Source organism: Phalacrocorax carbo, chromosome 8 (genome assembly GCF_963921805.1).
Source record: "Phalacrocorax carbo chromosome 8, bPhaCar2.1, whole genome shotgun sequence".
NCBI classification, from domain to species: Eukaryota; Metazoa; Chordata; class Aves; order Suliformes; family Phalacrocoracidae; genus Phalacrocorax; species Phalacrocorax carbo.
In genome coordinates this window covers 26,653,958-26,671,819 of record NC_087520.1, presented here as the reverse complement: position 1 = coordinate 26,671,819, position 17,862 = coordinate 26,653,958, and positions in this window count along the sequence as shown.

Genomic DNA, 17,862 nt, shown 5'->3' with positions numbered 1-17,862 from the left:
TCTCACTTTCATGCAGTGTTCTTGAATCTAGGAATATCCTGAAGCTAAAAGGGAATAAGTTTTCAACCGAAAAGTTAGGGTACCTGCCTAACAGATCTTCAGCTTTCAGTTTTGCTTTGGCTTTTGCTTCAAGCAAGTTCTTTGAGATGATGCGTAATATATCAAAGCACTCCTGACCTTTACAGATTTTGTTTTGGTTTCACTGCACTTTTATCACCTCTTTACCCTTTTGTTCTTTCAGCTTTGTTTCTTACATAAACAACTAGACACTGGGACCAGAAAAAGAAATTGGCAGGGAGGAGTTAACCATTACCTGTAAATCATCAGTTCAAACACACTGTAGGAAGCAAGACTATGTCACCTTCAGATATTTTTGTCTACATACACTCTTTATTTTTGCATGCAAATTCTGTACTATGACCAGAAAAACTGGAAATATTACACAGTAGAAGTTACAAGCAGATTCTGTGCTTGATTTCCTGTCTTTTTTCAGTGAAACCATGAGCTTAAATAGAACTTTTCCATTTAAATCTCAGGCTGTTACTACATCCGCTAGACAGACTTCTTTTCAGCTTTTGATTCCGAGTTCAGAAAAAGGGAGTTTCAACTATATGTATTCGAGCCAGAGAGGCCATATAAGAATTTTATTGCCAACTATTTTATTGTATATTTATTGTAATAAATATGTAGGTATGTATGTATATTCATATTTGCATAAAATACTGTATACCTGATTAAGCAGAAGGTCACAGTTGAGAGTGAACATTTGGTATGCATTCCATGGCAAACTGGCACCAATACATGTCCGTATGTCAGATCTCCTAATGTCTAAAAGAAACAAGACAAAAAGTATAGCAGAAACTGGAGAAATGAGATAGAATAGGGTGAGATATCTACTCTATCTAGATCTCACAGAAAATCTGTTACAGGCATAGGAAATCAATAGCACATCTGGATTTAGGTTGTATTTTCTAAAATATTTAGGAGCCAAAAAATTGCAGGTGAGCCTAAAGTAGACCAAGGCAACCACCTCCTGCTTAACCCCATAAAGCATTTTCAGGAAAGTCCAGCAGGCGTCTAGCCACATCATTGGCCACGTTGGTTTTGGCAAGTTTTAAACATAACACACACTGAGATTGCATTAAATTGAAGACTTCAAAACAACATTACTTTCCGTCCTTATCGCAATAGAGTCGTGCCCTCAGCAAGTACTCTTCACTTTGTCTACTGTAAACACAGCCCATCTTGCCATGTGGCAAACATGCTTTTCTGAAAGATAACTAAACATTCAATTAAAAAAATTAGCAAATTTAAACCCTAGAAATTTACAAAATCCTTATATGCAACTGCAAACAAATAAAGTTGTTAAAGAAGTGACAACTCCAGAGCTTCACATTTCCTATTCAGGATCTGAATCTGTATTTTTTCTTCATGCAGGAGTCCCCACTGACTTTTATGGGTAAGAATGTAGTAAAGAGCTGATTATTCACCATTCCCGATGTTTTGGATTGAGGTGTGCGTACTTCCGAACAAAGACAACAACATTAGGCACAAGCAGATTTTAGAAGGGAAATGAAGACTAAAATCTTAAATTTAAAGCAATATCAACATTTCATCATAGGTCACTTATCTGGTATCTCTCCAAACATAGACATTAACTATGCACTCATACACCAACCCAATTTGAAAGATGCTTGCAGATGGCATTCTTATCAAGTTACCTTCAGTACAATAAATATAATTGATTTTTCCACTGTGTTAGCAATTCTTCACATTAAATTACTGAAAGCCACACTCACCAGTATAACCAGAAAGCTATTAAATATGGATTGCTTATAAAGCTATGAGATCTTTAGTCTCCCATGAAATAGACACTGCAGTGGATTTTAACCTGTTGAGGGCTTTCAACATGCTAGAGCTAATAACCAAACCATGCAAAAGCACTTCATGAGTTTTCGCAAGATACTATGACAGGAAAACACAACTAGACAGGCAGGGTAAAACCGAGCAGGCAAACTCTTGTCCAGACAAAGCAGGAAGCTTGCCTGGCCAATCTGACATCCCCTTGTAGTCTTGTCTATACCATTATTTTTCCAACTGCTAGCTCCTTACCTGACACACTTCGGTAAAGGCAGCAATAAGAGAAATTCTGGGCACATTTTTTTCAATTGTGCATACTAACCTCCCGTGACATAAAAGAAATTTTTTTTTTTTTCCCCTCACTGAGACCATGTTTTCCACCAAGACAGGCCCCTGCATTCCGGGCCACATGTCAGAAGCTCAGTTTTCTGGACAAAAAAAAACAAAAATCAGAAAAAAAGAAAAAAAAAAGAACATTGGCTTCAAAGGTAGCCCATTAAACTGGCCAAGGAAGCCTCCATCAGCTAATGATGCCAACAGGCTAAGCACTGTGGGCTCCCAAGGCTGCACATGGGCAAGGACCCCATCTTGGTAGCTTTGCTGCTTTCACAGAAGTTCTGCTGCTTTCACAAAGAAGGAAACCCACCATTTTTGAGAAAAGGATTCCATACACTTGTTCCCAACCCTCCCTAATTGAACAGTGGCTTTGTCCCATCATCCTTCCAAGACACACAGATGTCTGCAAGAAGGGTCAAGAGTTATGGTACAGTTAGTACCCGAGGCTGCCTTGGCCCAGCCATGGCCTCCTCCAGTGCTACGCTGGCTGGAGAGAACCACACGATGGGCAACTCCAAGAAAGAAAAGCTGGGTAACTAATTCTGCTGCTCAGCTACCATCAGAAAAGCACCCTGAACACCAGATGAGCATGACTGCTGACTGGTACTGTGCAATTAACTTTCCCAGTGGATAGCTTTTCTCCTGTGACCAAGAGGATGGAAAGAAGGAAGGAAAGCTTAAAATATGACCATCCCAGCACCCGTTACAGGAATGTGCCAAAATACACTGGAGACACAGGGCTACAGAGAGCATTAAATAAAAACTATTTGCACCCACTAAATGAGTTCGGAGAACTTATTTTCAGTAATTGACAGAATGCATGACTCCAACATTTAAGTCTGGATTCAATTAGGGAGAAAATCCCATAACTAGGTTCCCATAACTAGATTCAGGAATGTGAAAAGTTCCTGAAAACACAGGAAAGAATACTCCTAAAATTGAAAGCTGTGTGGATTCTGAAACCTCACAGGGCCTCTGTGCATGAAAAAATGAAAATACTTCTTTTTAAATAATTCTAGTCCTTGAAAAGTTCTGCTCCATAAATTCTAGCCATGCAAAACTGGGCGTGTTCTCTGAAAATGAAAACTAACATAATAAATGTTGCTAAAATATATTATGCTTCTAGGGCACACTGGCAGCTTTTAGTGTTCCTGAGAAAACTGTGTCTATTCAAAGGTTGTTACACACAGGCATTGAAGTCCTGAATTCATGGGCAATTTTTCTTTTATGCAGTTGAAGTGGTCTAGAGTCAAGGAAACACATTCTTTCTCACCTTTTTAAACTTTACAGGTAAACAGCAAGCCTAATTCACCTTCCTCATCCCTCCAGAATATTTCATTCCTCCTCATTAGTATTCTAATCACTGCTGGCAAAGGCTACGCTTTATGGAACCTGAAAGGCTTATGAACACACATGTTACAACATCCATTTAGGGGCTCATTTTTGAAATTAACTTCAGCTATTTTCATGTGGTGGACTGGCCTTAGTTTCTCTACTTAAAAAATTAAAGACAGTGATTCACACTTTGTAAGCATACTATGAATCCTAACTAAAAACTTGGTTATATAAGTGCAAAGATCTCTCAAAGCTGTAAAAGATTCCAGACTCCCAGCTCCATACCCCTTCTCAGCACAATACAGCCCAAAAGAAGAATCACCTTCCCACATTTCCTAATCACAATTTTATGAGGAAAGAGTCTCTCTTGTGTTTCACGCTCTTTGCGGAAACACATTCTAGTTTTTCAAAAGTGAAAAATCACCCAAAATGGACCAATGGGAAACACCCTGTTGTTTTCAGGTATAGCTTGAATGCCATGATTAGCAAACCATTTCTATTCCATTTTCTCATTTAGGAGATACATGAGTAAAATTAACTGCAGCAGGTAAAGTAGCTCCTAGAAACAAAGATGCTGTTTTAATTCCTGTGTCTTCATAGAAGATGTAATTCCCTTGCTTGTCAATGCTAAAATTCTTAAGAATTATATTAAAATAATGGAGTATGATCTGAATAACTGTGGCATGAGCAGAGCTGCAGCAGATACCACATGTCACACTGTGAAAATGCCAAAGGAAACTCTGCAGAAATTACGGTGGAAATAATATAATCCAAGTTCAGGAGACTTGCACAGTCCTACTTTGTCCTAAGTTTGCAAATAGGCTGCATCCTCACTAGATCCCTACATACAATCCCAAGGCAGGCAGCTTATTCAGAAGGGCACTTATGAAATGTGGATGTGAACTAGAAGTGTTCCCAAAGTTCAAGGAGAGAAAAGCCTCTGCAGTGCCAAGAAGTGGCTTTACAATAATTGATGGGTTTAGAGCAAACCAAGGGAGAGTTATTGCAGTTGACAGAGCATTGCTTCTAGTTTGATTTTATTTCCAGAGTCAGCAAACAGACTGTCGTAGACAAACATTTGAGAAGAAAGAGCCATTCTGAAATACTTCGCTTTAGGTAAGGTTTTCCGATAAACTAGACTATTGAGTCCAGTAACCGGACAAACAATGCCACTTGCAGGCTAAAATGGATCACTGCACCAGCCACCCTATGGAGCTCGTTCAGTGAGAACTAATGAAAAACTCCTTCATCACACCCAAACCCAATCCTCCCCCAAAGCAAAATCATGGCCCCAGAATAAGCCTGTGTACCCAAGGCAGCACAGAAAATAGCTGTATCCCTCTGAGTCCTTGATGCAGAGCAAGAGACTGCCAAGCAGGAGGCTTGCAGGATTTTGTTCACTTTGTGTCAGTTATTTTGGGGTAATAGCAAGCTATTAAAAAAGATAAAGGGTATTTAAACATCAAAAGGAAAGCATGTTTTGTTGGCAATAAGTGTGAAAATGCATTTTCAAAGACTTTTCTTTAAAGAGAGGGAGAACTGCTGTACAACTCTCATATACACTCTGCTATATATACACACTCTACTCATTTAGAGGAAGCTTTTTCCTTGAGTTTGACTGTCCCTCCCTCCTCTCCATGTCCCTCAGGCTCTGCATTTTAGTGACCATCCCTTCAATGCAAAGGAGGAAAGTCATCCAAAGCCGCACAGCCTTCAGCCAGGAGAGGGTGGGGAGCGACTAAGACTGGTTCAAGGCATTTCCTCATTGTAGGAGGTAAGTCCCCCACAGCAACTCCTGCCAGTCTGAAGAGCAAATATCGTCTTTATAGCAGCACTGTGTGCTGCCAGTAAACCTCTGCTCTGGCCCACGTCTCAGCAGTATCTCAGCCGTGAACTATTTATATTCCAACCCATTATCTGTACTTTTTTTCCAGACATGCACATTGTTACATTTTTTGTTCTTTAAACTGATACCACCTGAATGTAATTTTAACAGGTCATCTTACTGAAATTCTCTAGTATAATTCAACACATGAAAATGTTTATTAACTCTAGAATTACCTTTGCAAAGTCATTTTTTAGAGATTTACGCATGTGACTAGCATGCCAACTTCTCAGCCCGGAGAATGGGAAACTAGGCAGCCTTGCCTCTGTGAATAAAAGGTATGGCACAACAATGGCATCTCAGTGAAAATGTAGTCTGAAATATCATTGTGTGCTTGAGAATTGAGTAGATGCAGTGAGAAATCCTGCTAATGAGGAGCAATGATTGCTGCACACTCACACCCCTGTCTTTGGAGAACGGCAGAGGAGGAAGGATTAATCCAGTCTCAGATCAACAATGAAACTACAGAGCTACCAAGCAGTAACTTTGCAGGATTAACCAACATGTATAGAGGCCGTAAGTGAGGATGACCACAGAAAAAGATCAAAGGAAGTGGTAAAATAAATGGATATCTGAGGTAAGCGGCCACATGGTTCATCTCCACAGAGATTATGGCTCTATGTCACCTTGGGAAGCCAGCACTGGTCTCGTCTCCCCCATGTCATCCCACCATGTACATCACTCAGCACTCACTGTCAGATCCTGAGGGGCAGCAACATAAAGCTACACTAAGAGTCCAAAAATCATTCTTCACAACCAAAGAGCTTTCACAGCTGCTACTGCATTTAGGCAGATACCAAAGCTTCAAGCATTATGGAAATATTAACAAAGTACTGACAGTATAAAATAAATATTCAAGCAGCTCAAAACTCAAACTACCTTACTTGAACTACCTAATGACATGAACTACCTTGTCATTAGAGGGGCAAGCAAAGGTGTTCCTTCTGCTATTATTTGCAAGGGGGAGAGGGGATCACCAGAAGAGGAGTAATCATAGACAAGGTAACAGATAAACTATTACTACAGACAGAACTACTGTATTCCATTCCAGCACTTGGCCATGTTTCTCACAACTATGGACAGTTATCAGTGTATAAAATCAATTCACAACATAGACCATGCTCCTTGCAGGCTCTTTACTGCAGCAGATGTTTGACAATAAGCAGAAATTTAACTGTGCCTCTATGGCATTTCACTATCTGGAGCTGAAGAATACCACTAAATACTTCACATTTATAAAGATTAATTTATTCTCCCTTACTGTCTAATATCCATCACGATCTAACCTATATTGGCAAGAGCTCCCCATTTCCGTGATGGGATGGGTGCATACTATTAACGTGATGAGGTTTTATCTATATCATAGTACTGGTGGCTATTTACAAACACACTTTTAGTTTATCAAAATGCAAGATTCTCTTGTCGGGGGTGGGGGGGATACACTGACCCAGAATTAAACAACTCCTTAAACATCCCCTCAAATTTCAGCCACTGATCACTACATCTATCACAGTCACTTTTAGATAGACAACAAACCTTGATTTAAAGGCTGTAAACAACAGAAAAATTACCACATCCAATCACTGTCTATTTAAATAGTTCTGTTTCTACAATGCCATGAATGACAGCTTATTTTTCATCCAACATGAAGGATACAAGGAAACCACAGGACATGACTGGGTTCCAAATCGTGCTGTTTAAGAACTATGTGCAAACATACAAACCCTGGTAGCTGAGCGCCTATCCAAAGCCCTGTATCAGACCTCCAGAGCCCAGGAATTACACTGTTTATACATGTGCACGGAATTCCATGCACAGGAATTTCATATCCGAAATAAAACATGCTTTCAATGAATTTGTCCATAATGTTATTTACTCTTCAAGATTATTGACTACAGATGTGTTTCTTAAAATGCACTTTGCATTAGTTTATAGATGGCAACCTTGTTTTATGATATTCACTAACTCTGGCTCACCCTGGTGCGCTAAGCAGAAGTTAGAACTCCTTGGTCTTCCTAGAACCAAAGCATTTGACAAGGTTAACTTCACATTTTCACAAGTCAAATTTCAAGAAATTAAATAACACAACTATTCATATTTAATTTTTTAAAAAGCATTTCCACTTTATTATCATGTCCATCTTTTCAGGTGAAGACATGAATGAGGTCCAGACACGTCAACCTCCAGTGAGACTCAGAGTCAAGGAAATTATTCCTCATTAGAGGAAGAAGTAAAAAGATGCTCTTGCTTTCATCAACTTGCAGTACTGCATGTGATGGACAGGGGTGGAATAAATAACTTTAAAACAGATGGACAATCAATTACTCCATATTAATCCCTGTTCATTTTATCAGTTACATCACTGGCCTACAGCAAAGCCTACTTCTAACCTCTCCAAGGCTTCTGATGTGAAGCAAGACAATGAATGAGAAATAATACAGCTTACGTACAAAATTATTTACACTTTCTTATAATTATTTAGGAAGTCAGCAGCATTTTCTTTCTAAAGCCTTTACACCAGATTTACTCTTAAAAACCAAGAACAACAGAAAAGCTGTTTTAATTAAGTGCATTATATCCAAGCAACAGAGACAGACAGCAATTTCCTGAAGAGTTGAGCACAAATACAAATACAGTCTACTGGCACGGGTTTTGTCAGTCTAAATATTTTCCAAGCAGCTCTGTATGCAATTGAAAATAACATCAGAATAAATCTAAATATTTTAACATCAGGTAACATCCATTCTAAAAAAAATAAAATAAAATTGCATGTTCCTAAAAATGAACTAGATGGCAACAGGAAACCATAGAAGTCAGACAATGAGATTGTGTTTCTCGGCACAAATATTTTTTGTAATTAAAACCTATTAGTCTCACATCGTTATACCAAGGAGTAGTTCAAGAGCTTTAAGTAGTAATAATAACAACACTTCCTACATCAAGGCACATTATAATCATGAACTAATTAATTCGTGAGCCACTTCTGGGAACTGGGGCATTTGCTGTGGAGCTGAGGAGTCTGAGCTGCCACAGGAAGAGGCACCAGATCCAATGTGTCACAGGACATCAGTAATTGTTTACATTATTTTTTCTCTTTAATGAAGCACAACAAGCTGGAATGTTGTTGCACAACCATGTGTGCTAAAATACCTGGCTTTTTATCTAAAAGTTCCTTAGACATGTTTCTTTTCCCCTCAGAAGCATTTAAACTCAGCCGCATACTTTGTGCTCAACCACGCTATGACACAGACTCTTCATTTTAAGCTATCCAAGCATATTCAGAGGCCTTGACATACAATTCAACTTATTCATGCAAAGACGGAATGTTTACTCCGAGATAGAGAACAGGAAGATGAAATCTCAAAAAATAATCACAGAATTCTCCAGTGTTTCCATTCTTCCTTCATTAAACTACTTTCTTCTATGACATTACCTCCAAGGGAGATGTGCCTTAGGTCTGTGTGAAAGTAAGCAACTTTGCTTTCATGGAAAAGCGCTGTGATGCCAATTTAAGCCACAGCAAAACAGATCTAAACCAGCTTAAGAACCAATCCAACCTCACTGAATAAATCACCAACAGACTTAAGAACACTGCAACTCAAGCCTTTTTCTAGCCCATGCAAAACTAAGCAATCACCACAGCACTCGATATAATACAGGCAGCAATACTGTTGTTGTTGTTGTTGTTGTCGTCCCTTACAATATTCCTCCTTAGAAAGAAGGAAGAAACAAAGAGAGAGCTCAGTGTGACAGATAGCAGTTGTCTCACCTGAGAAACCACACAAAACCTCTCAGATGTTATGTGGAAGATTAGCAGCAGAAAAGCATAAGCAGAATATAAAACTGAAGTGGAGGCTCTGCCTTTCATTCTGAAAATATTATTCAAGTGATATTTCAGCAACAGATGGAGTCACAAACTGGGCCTGTTACGCTCCATCCTTTTTACTTGTCTTCCTGCTTTGTTCCTAAATTGGCCCTCAAGAAATGCAAATGAAACATGTTGAAATGGCCACCAAGGAAGACCAGTTATATTTGCAAACATTTGTAAAAACAATTACAGATACATTTTCAAACTTTCAAGGCTCTAAGCTTGATTTCTTGGGAAACTAAAAAGTTTTCAAAAACTGGGAGAGTTAGTAGAGTTACTGAGGAAGACTTCAGGCAAGGACAACACTAGCCTTGCATTTAGGAAGGGAAGTCCTTTGACATCCCCAACAGCTAGCACTGAAACACAACTGACAGCAAAGCATTAACACCTCCAGCATCCAACTTTAATGCATTAATGGTTACACTAACCCTTACCAGCCCCTGAGCAGTGTTCTAAGTGATACTTCAGGGTGAAGTAAGTGGATAAAATACTATGAAGGAAGCGGTGAATAGAAAGCATTCCTATGGAAAAACCTAAATGTTTTCTACTAAGGAGTGATAAGCACTCAGAAATAAATCTTGTGCCATACCATATCTGCTAAGAGTAAAGCTATAAAACCTGGAGCAAGACATAAAACAAGGAAGACGCAAAATGAGCTTACTAGCACCCTTTTGAAGGCTTTGGCTTCCTCACTTCTCTCATTTTCAAAATCTGAACATACATAAAAACATTGTGAAAATCATTCTTGCTCTATGGCCACAAATGGCAATCCAACAAGCACAGAGAGGGGTTTCAGAGATCTTTATTCCATATCTCATGGCCTAAACTGTGTTTTAGGCTGCTTGTAGGATTTACCACTGTGGTGAGAATACATTTTTTAATGAAAAGGCAAACACTGCTATTTACACGGACAACACATTTCCCTGCCTACTGAAACACAAGCTCTTAAGAAAAGTGTTTATTGAAATTTAAGTATAATAAAGCAGTGGTTCTGTAGATTTCAGATATTCATGGCAGCACATTTTCCTTCAGAGGTTCTTTGTTTTGCTTTATGATTCTTGACATTTCATATAGCACATTATGAGCTTTTGCAGAGGAACAGCACTTTTACCAGAGCAGCAAATTGCAGGGGTGGGGGAGGCTGATGCGAAACATTATTAAAAGATCTTCCTTCCAAAATAAGAAATTAATGCAAAGGCATAAATTCTTTAGAAAAACATCAGAAATAAAGGAGGGATATTCCGATTTTTAATAAGAAACTCACCTGTGCACCTGTCTGTTATCTCTACTTACTATATGGGTCTTCAACGGTTGGATGAAACACTGCACTGTGATTTAACAAGACAGTACATATAGTTTAGAAAACTTTCCAGATTTCTGTCATTTATATGTCAAAAGACTCCAACGGACATGGCTAAAGCACTGTTTTCCAAAACCAATTCCAAGGAGTTCTAAGCTCCCATACCAAAATCAAAATCAGATTTTATTTAAAATATAGCCATTAATATTCTCTTTTGTAGCAACACTGAGATTAACATTACTTTTAAATCCTGATAATGGCAGCTTCTGGAAATGATTTGTTGCTCTGCCTCTCCAGCCCATTTAGTGACTGCTTTGATATATAAATTGTTAGCAGATCTATACACTCTGAAATTCTTCAGAGCAAAAGCCATGATTCTTCTTTGACTTCATAACTGTCAGAGCCATCTCCCAAATATCAATACATTTTAAACTAGATTTATGTTGGGGTAAAGCTCCACAAATCTCCATAAAGTCTTTTTTGGTTTGTTTTTGTGCAGTTTTTTCTATCTTTCTTTCTTTCTATTGGTTTTTCCCCATCTACTGCCACTTTTCGATTTCCACAACAGTGGTGCACTGTATTTATTTGTAACCCCTTCCATGGATCACATGATCCATTTTAATGGCACACATCCTTTCAAATTACCTTCCTTTGTTCAATTAACATACTTTATCTAATGTTCACTCTCTGCCAGAATCCCTAGGGTATTCAAGTATTCTTCACTCTGCGTGTTTTGTATGTAGACAGCAATGAAGCTAGCAGTTTCCTTAAAATTTCAGGTTCATAAATCCTCAAGTAGTTTGTTGACATAAAGTGCCTATACTGAACCATTGGACTACTGGGGTGATGACTAGCACAGCATAATTTAGCCTTCCAAAAATCCCAGATCCTTAGTTTTGGAAACTCTGTATTTACCTAATGCTTCCTGATAAAGTAGCCTGATCCTCTTCCTGCTGAAATGAGTGACAGAATTGCTACTGACCTCAATAATAACAAGGTTCCAACACCACTAAGCCAAGGCTTTATTATTTCCAATCATTTCAGTACAAACCACAGGCATTAAAAAATGTGTCTCCACCTCAAAATCCTTTGGGTGTGAGGCAGTAGATAAAACCACTTTGCACTGAGATAGCACTTTCTGTTTCAATGCATTTCACAATTATGTCTTTCAATCTCTTCAGTAAGATAACCACATCCTTCCACAGACTGGAAAACCAGCAGAGTTGCTGTCATTTGCCCAGTGAAGCACGGGTGAAACTCCAACACCTGGCCCCTGCAGGTCCATGCCTCTCTGCTGCTGCTGCTGTGAAGTAAGCTCACAAGTCTCTGTAACTAACCACCATTTCTCTTTATGAGAACTGAGCTACAGCTACATAATCCTTTGTTAACATCTGCATCTGTGATCTGATTCCACAGAAAAAAAAGAGGTTATTGTTTTAGTGTTCAAGGCCCAATACCAGTCTGTTGAACCTGCCTCACATATTAGTGTAAAAGCTTCTCCAAGTCAGCTGGGTAGAGATTAGGCAGTGTTTCAAATCTTAAAGCACACTTCCAAACACAAACCTTCTTTGAAATAAGGAGTTCCAATGCTTGGGCAAAGCACCTGTATTCGGCATCTGAACTCTCCTTGTTAAATGCATGCCCTTCCTCAGAGCTTCCCCCACCTTTTGGCTTACCCCCAGCTTTGGTGAAAATCAGCAGAAAAAGCAGAATGTTTATTCTTAATGCACAACTAGCAGCAGGTCCCTGAAAATCACCAAGTTATATTAAGCATTTTCCCTAGCATTCACTCCTTTTTGCAAGATTCTCATTGCTTCCACTCTTCCTGCCCTTTTCCTCTAAAAATATTTCTTTTAACCTATACTCCAACACTCACAATACATCTCTGTTATATGCTTCATAGCAAGATTCTAAGCTGTTCCCTATATCATATCAACCTTATCTATGAGTACCTGTGTAGAAGAGACACTTCCATTGTCTTCATGGGTCCTGACTGCCAAACAGCATGAATACTTGGTCTTGCTTTAAATTACCCAGCTGTCTCACAATTAGCAACAAACCTGCAGCATTTGAAAAGATAGCCTGGTTCAGGGCAGATTACATTAGTGTTAATTGAGCTCACAGATATGACTTCTACTGCTCTCCTTATAATCTTGCAGCCATACCTGTCTTATCAATGGCATTAGAACGGCTTCAGTGGTAGCACTTAAAAAAGCATCCAGACACATGTTGAGCAAAGCAGCTATTTGTTGATGTTACAGAATGGACAATTTTTGGTCATGTCCAGACTTACAACAACACACAGGGTAAAATGGACTTCATGGTTTGACACAACCCACACTGTTTCCTGGGCTTCTCACTGTTTTTGTTCACTCAGTACCATGATCTTCAGCTCTCTACTGCTAAAGCAAGTCCTTGATGATTTTCTCATCCTATTTGCTGTAAGAAACCCATAGACTTCAACAAAATTATCTAAAGTTGGAAGGCATCTTCCTACAGATGCTAGACAAAAAAGGTTTATTGCATGACTTTCCCCCCTTAATTACAGTTACGAATGTCTTTCTTGCCTCAGATGCCTAAGCTGAGTCACAGTGAGCTGGTTGGAAATGCCTCACATGCTCTTGCTTTTTTGTTCTCAACTCCTTTTTATTTCAGCCTTGAGAAAAGGAGGCTCAGAGGGGATCTCATCACCATGTACCAGTACTTAAGGGGTAGTTACAAAGAAGATGGAGACTCCCTTTTTACACGGAGTCACATGGAGAGGACAAGGGGGAATGGAGACAAATTGCTCTTGGGGAGATTCCGATTGGACACCAGAGGGAAATTTTTCACAGTGAGGACAGTCAACCATTGGAATAATCTCCCCAGGGAAGTGGTTGACTCGCCACATTGGACACCTTTAAGAGTCATCTGGACAGGGTGCTGGGCCAACTTGTTTAGACTCTGCTCTTCCCAGAAAGGTTGGACTAGATGATCCCTGAGGTCCCTTCCAACTTGTGATTCTGTGATTTCTTGTAAATATATAAAAAGAAATGGCCCATCTGCATACTTGCTCTCCTACTATTGTGGTGTACTTAAAACTTTAAATAATATGACAAAGATATGACTTGAGTATCTTTCTGACATATGGATGGAGTTCTGGAGGGCACATAGTTGTGGTAAGAAGGGTTTGTTTTCCTCAGCTGGATACACATGAGTTATACATCACAGTGAGGCGTATCATTTTACAATTGAATTTGCCCTATTAAGACTCTCATACCCGCAGATGCATAGCAGAACTGGGGCTGCATCTGCCAAATAAGTTAGGAGACATTAATGAAGCACACAGAACTCTGCTGCTGTCCAGAGGAAAGCTGATGGTAAACCAACAGACACAGTCACATGGTTTTGTTATATAATTTTGGTCTTGACTAAAACAGCCAAAATGCCTGACTGTACTGAGAAAATGTCTGTAAATGAGCTTGTGTTTAAAGCGGAGCTCCCAACCTATGATTGTGCCAAGACACCCATTAAAACTCTTTGGTTTGGAGTTGAAAATAAACAGTGAAGAGGCCATAGACCCTGTCTGGTGATTAGGAAAGGAAGGGGACAGATTCTAATTTTACTTAATCAGAGTAAGATACAGCTTTACTCCCAAAACCTCCAACCTGCATCTGTTCCAAGCTCTGCTTGTTGCCCAGTCATACTCCTGTTTGCATTATAGTTGCTAGTAGTGCAGGAGAACTGTTGCCACACTCAAGGACAACCTTGCCCTTGTGCTGGTTCTGCCCCTGCAGAAGCCAGTGGTGAGGAGGGGGTGGAGGTGAATTGTGAAGGTTGTTACAGGCAAGATAATACCAAAATAAATAAGCTAAGGGTAGCCCTGCTTTCTAACAGGTCCCTCCTACCACAAGCCTGAGGTAATCAGAGACTGGGCACATGGCCAGGCAAGACTAAACCTCTGCAACCGATGTCTGCTGAAGCTGTTGAAAGACAATATAAAGGTGGTTTTGTCTCAGCCATCTGAGACAGCCCCAGAACTCTGTTCACATTGTATAAAGAGCCTCAAGAATCATGGACTTGTCTTACTATTTTAGGTATATATTGGAAGTTACATCATTTGACGCTCTTAAACTCAGTTGGACACTGTACTAACACCTTGAGCAAATGCCTTAGTGTGTTCCCAGATACTTCGGGCATTTATTTATTTTTCATATTAAGACACAGAGTGAAAACATTCTTTAGAGGCCATACTATACTGTAAATTATTAAGAATTTGTTCTAATACTGACAGCTTAAAAATTGCATGGGCTGGGTTGTGGAACTTTAGAGCTGGAAGGAATCCAGCTCCTTCAAACACAGGAGCTGGAACGAACCGAGGTAACATCAACAGAGGCATAAAATAATCTAGCATACTGAACCCTTTGTTCATTTTTCTTTCCCTTATTCCTTATTCTGTGTACAACTCCTGAAATTATTCTTACTATACACTGCAAAACAGAAGCTATTTCAGAAAGACAATGGATGTGAAACTGAATACATTAAATATTTAAAAATATAGTAGTGTACTAATAAATTATAAAATTGTCTACACAAACAGAGAAATCATTGTGCTAACGGCAGCTTCCCATACTGATATTATATTATTACAAAAAAAGGCTTAAAGTTGTGGTCCTTGTATTTAGATGAAATAACATTGCATTGAAAGGGGAGGCTCAAGAGGAGAGATACTTTAATTGAAGCATAGGATTAAAGTTAAGAAATGGAAAATTCTGATTACCAAAGAAACAGTTTCACTATGAGTAAGAAATAAACATACGCAACAACCTTTAGGCTATGGGAAATTCTCCCAAGCAGTATGCTGAAAATTGCATTAGTTGAGGTACTTCACATTCATCTGAATGTAATACTTGTAAGCATACCATGAAGGAAACTCTTGCACTTGCAGTGGATGGAGTATTATAAATAACTTTTCCACATCTAGTTTCTACGGACAATAGGATCTACAGTGGCATGAAATGAACAGACCATAGCCTAAACTTCCCATAAAACAAAAGGAATCACAATATTTTATACAGGTCAGTGTATACTTATATAAAAAAGTTATCTGACAGCAAGCTGCTTTTTATGACATTTTGCAGTAACATACTGATGACTTAATAGAGGCTGGATAAAGATGACTAGGGATTTATCGCCCTCTTGTGAATTGGAAAAAAGTTGCAATCTTTCAGAAAATGAACATGCAGTTGTTGCTACTAAAGAATCCTGTAGTACAAACAAAGCTGTACAATTAATAAACATAAATTTGGATTACTAAAGGTAGAACCACTGGTTACTGCAATAAACTATAAGAATTTTATCAGAAAAGGATAAATCAGAAAATTAAAAATAATTCAAATTCAAATCAGACCAAACAAGTTATTTTTTCCATTTAAGCAGGAAGGTAGCAATCTAATTTCCACAAAATCACTGCCTACAGCATTGATGTCAAATGACACAGACTAGCTCAAAGGTGGGCTAACCCTCCCTGATGGCAGTCCCAAAATATCCTTCAATTTCAAAGGGAGCAGGAGGATCAAAACATCTATTTTTGCCATGTGGGAGAAGAGGTGGCCTTTCAGCTGCAATGAATAACCACGGGTCTAAGTCTAACTTTGTTTGCAGACCCAGTGAAGTTCCCAGAGTCAGGACAAGGGGCATCTTCGTCCAGCACAGCAAAGCAGAGTGGAGTGCTGGACTCTACTTCCACTTTTAATTATACCATGTACACTCTACTTCCACTTTCCAGAAGAAAACAGGCTAACTAAATAGTGGGAAGTCATCAGAAGTCTACTGAGTTATTTTTAACGATCTTCCTCTTTGTGGCATTTTTTTCCCTGTTGCTCTGCCCCCACTCAGGGTATTGCTGCACCTTTCTTTCTCCCTCTCCCTCTACTGTCCCTCTTCTTTCCCAAGAGATCACTGAAATAATGGTAAAAGCCATAAAATGTTCAGGCAAAGCCACCACTCCTCATCTCACAAAACTCCAGAGATAAGAGAAAGCAAGGGTCAGCACCTGCTGTTGGACACCAGGGTTTCCATTTCACACCTTGCCCTACGTCTCCGGCCAGCTACATCATCCCTTCCCTCTACTTTGCCCTTCTTCATACACCCTTTACTAACATTTCGGGGGGCTGAACCAGATGACCGTAAGAGAACCCTTCCAGCCTAAAGAGTTCTATGAGTTCTTACTCCTACATGCTCCTCTACGTCCCCTCATAAGATAAAGTGGCCCCTGTACACTACCACCTTCCTCTTAGGCTCAGTCTATCACACAACTGTAGGGTTTCCCAGGCAGGCATAGGCCTTTCCTGGGTGCATGCACAGCACATGTTAACACAACACAAATTAATTCTGTTCTTCTATCACCACATCTAATAACAAGATAGCTTTCTCCTGTACCTCTTCAACAAAGAAAGTTTACCAAAACTCTCTCCTGAGATCATTATCAAGCCATAATATTGAGAAGCCAAGTGCCATTTGATTGTGAATAACAGAGGACTTCCATTATGAGAGGCAAAAATAACAGCCTTACAGTAATCTGAGAGCTTCTGTGTTGGTTATGCTGCCTTCCCTAATTTATAATAAACAAAGCATAAATCCTATCCAAATGAAGGCATCACCGAGTCCTACTAGGACAATGTAATAACCATTTCCATGAAAAGCTATGTATTAATACCACTTAGCATAATAAATATTTTAAAAGATACTGCAGTAAAGAATACAAATTCACCTATGTCTTTCCTCTTCTTAGTAGTGACACTTAATAAACACAGCTTTATAGCTACTATATTTAAACCCAATTAGTTCCATATATTTCCAGCTTAATAAGAAATAATGCATATTCATTTCTGCTCATTAGCAGTCAGTATATAACTCTTAGCTAATGAACATTCAATTATGTTTCTTGAATACATTGTGGGATAAATTCTCTTTTTGTTGCTCATATCAGTTCACTTCAATTCAGTTGCTTCTAATTAAAATTCTTTTGCCTCATGTAGACAAAACTGGGTTTTTTGGAGTCCCTGGAGATTCCTTTAAGAGTTCTGTTTTATCTTTATGTACAGTCAGCTCCCTAATTAATGCTTTAAATAGGGTAAACTTTACCAAGGCTCCTGGGTTCAGTTCAAAGGGAAAAAAAACCCACTTAATTTTATATCTCATTCTCACACAATTCACTGGAGTCTCTCTTTTTCTTGTAAATCTACTTTTTTCTTTTGTTTTCAGGTGAATTCAATAATCGGGGAAGGTGCCAGTTTG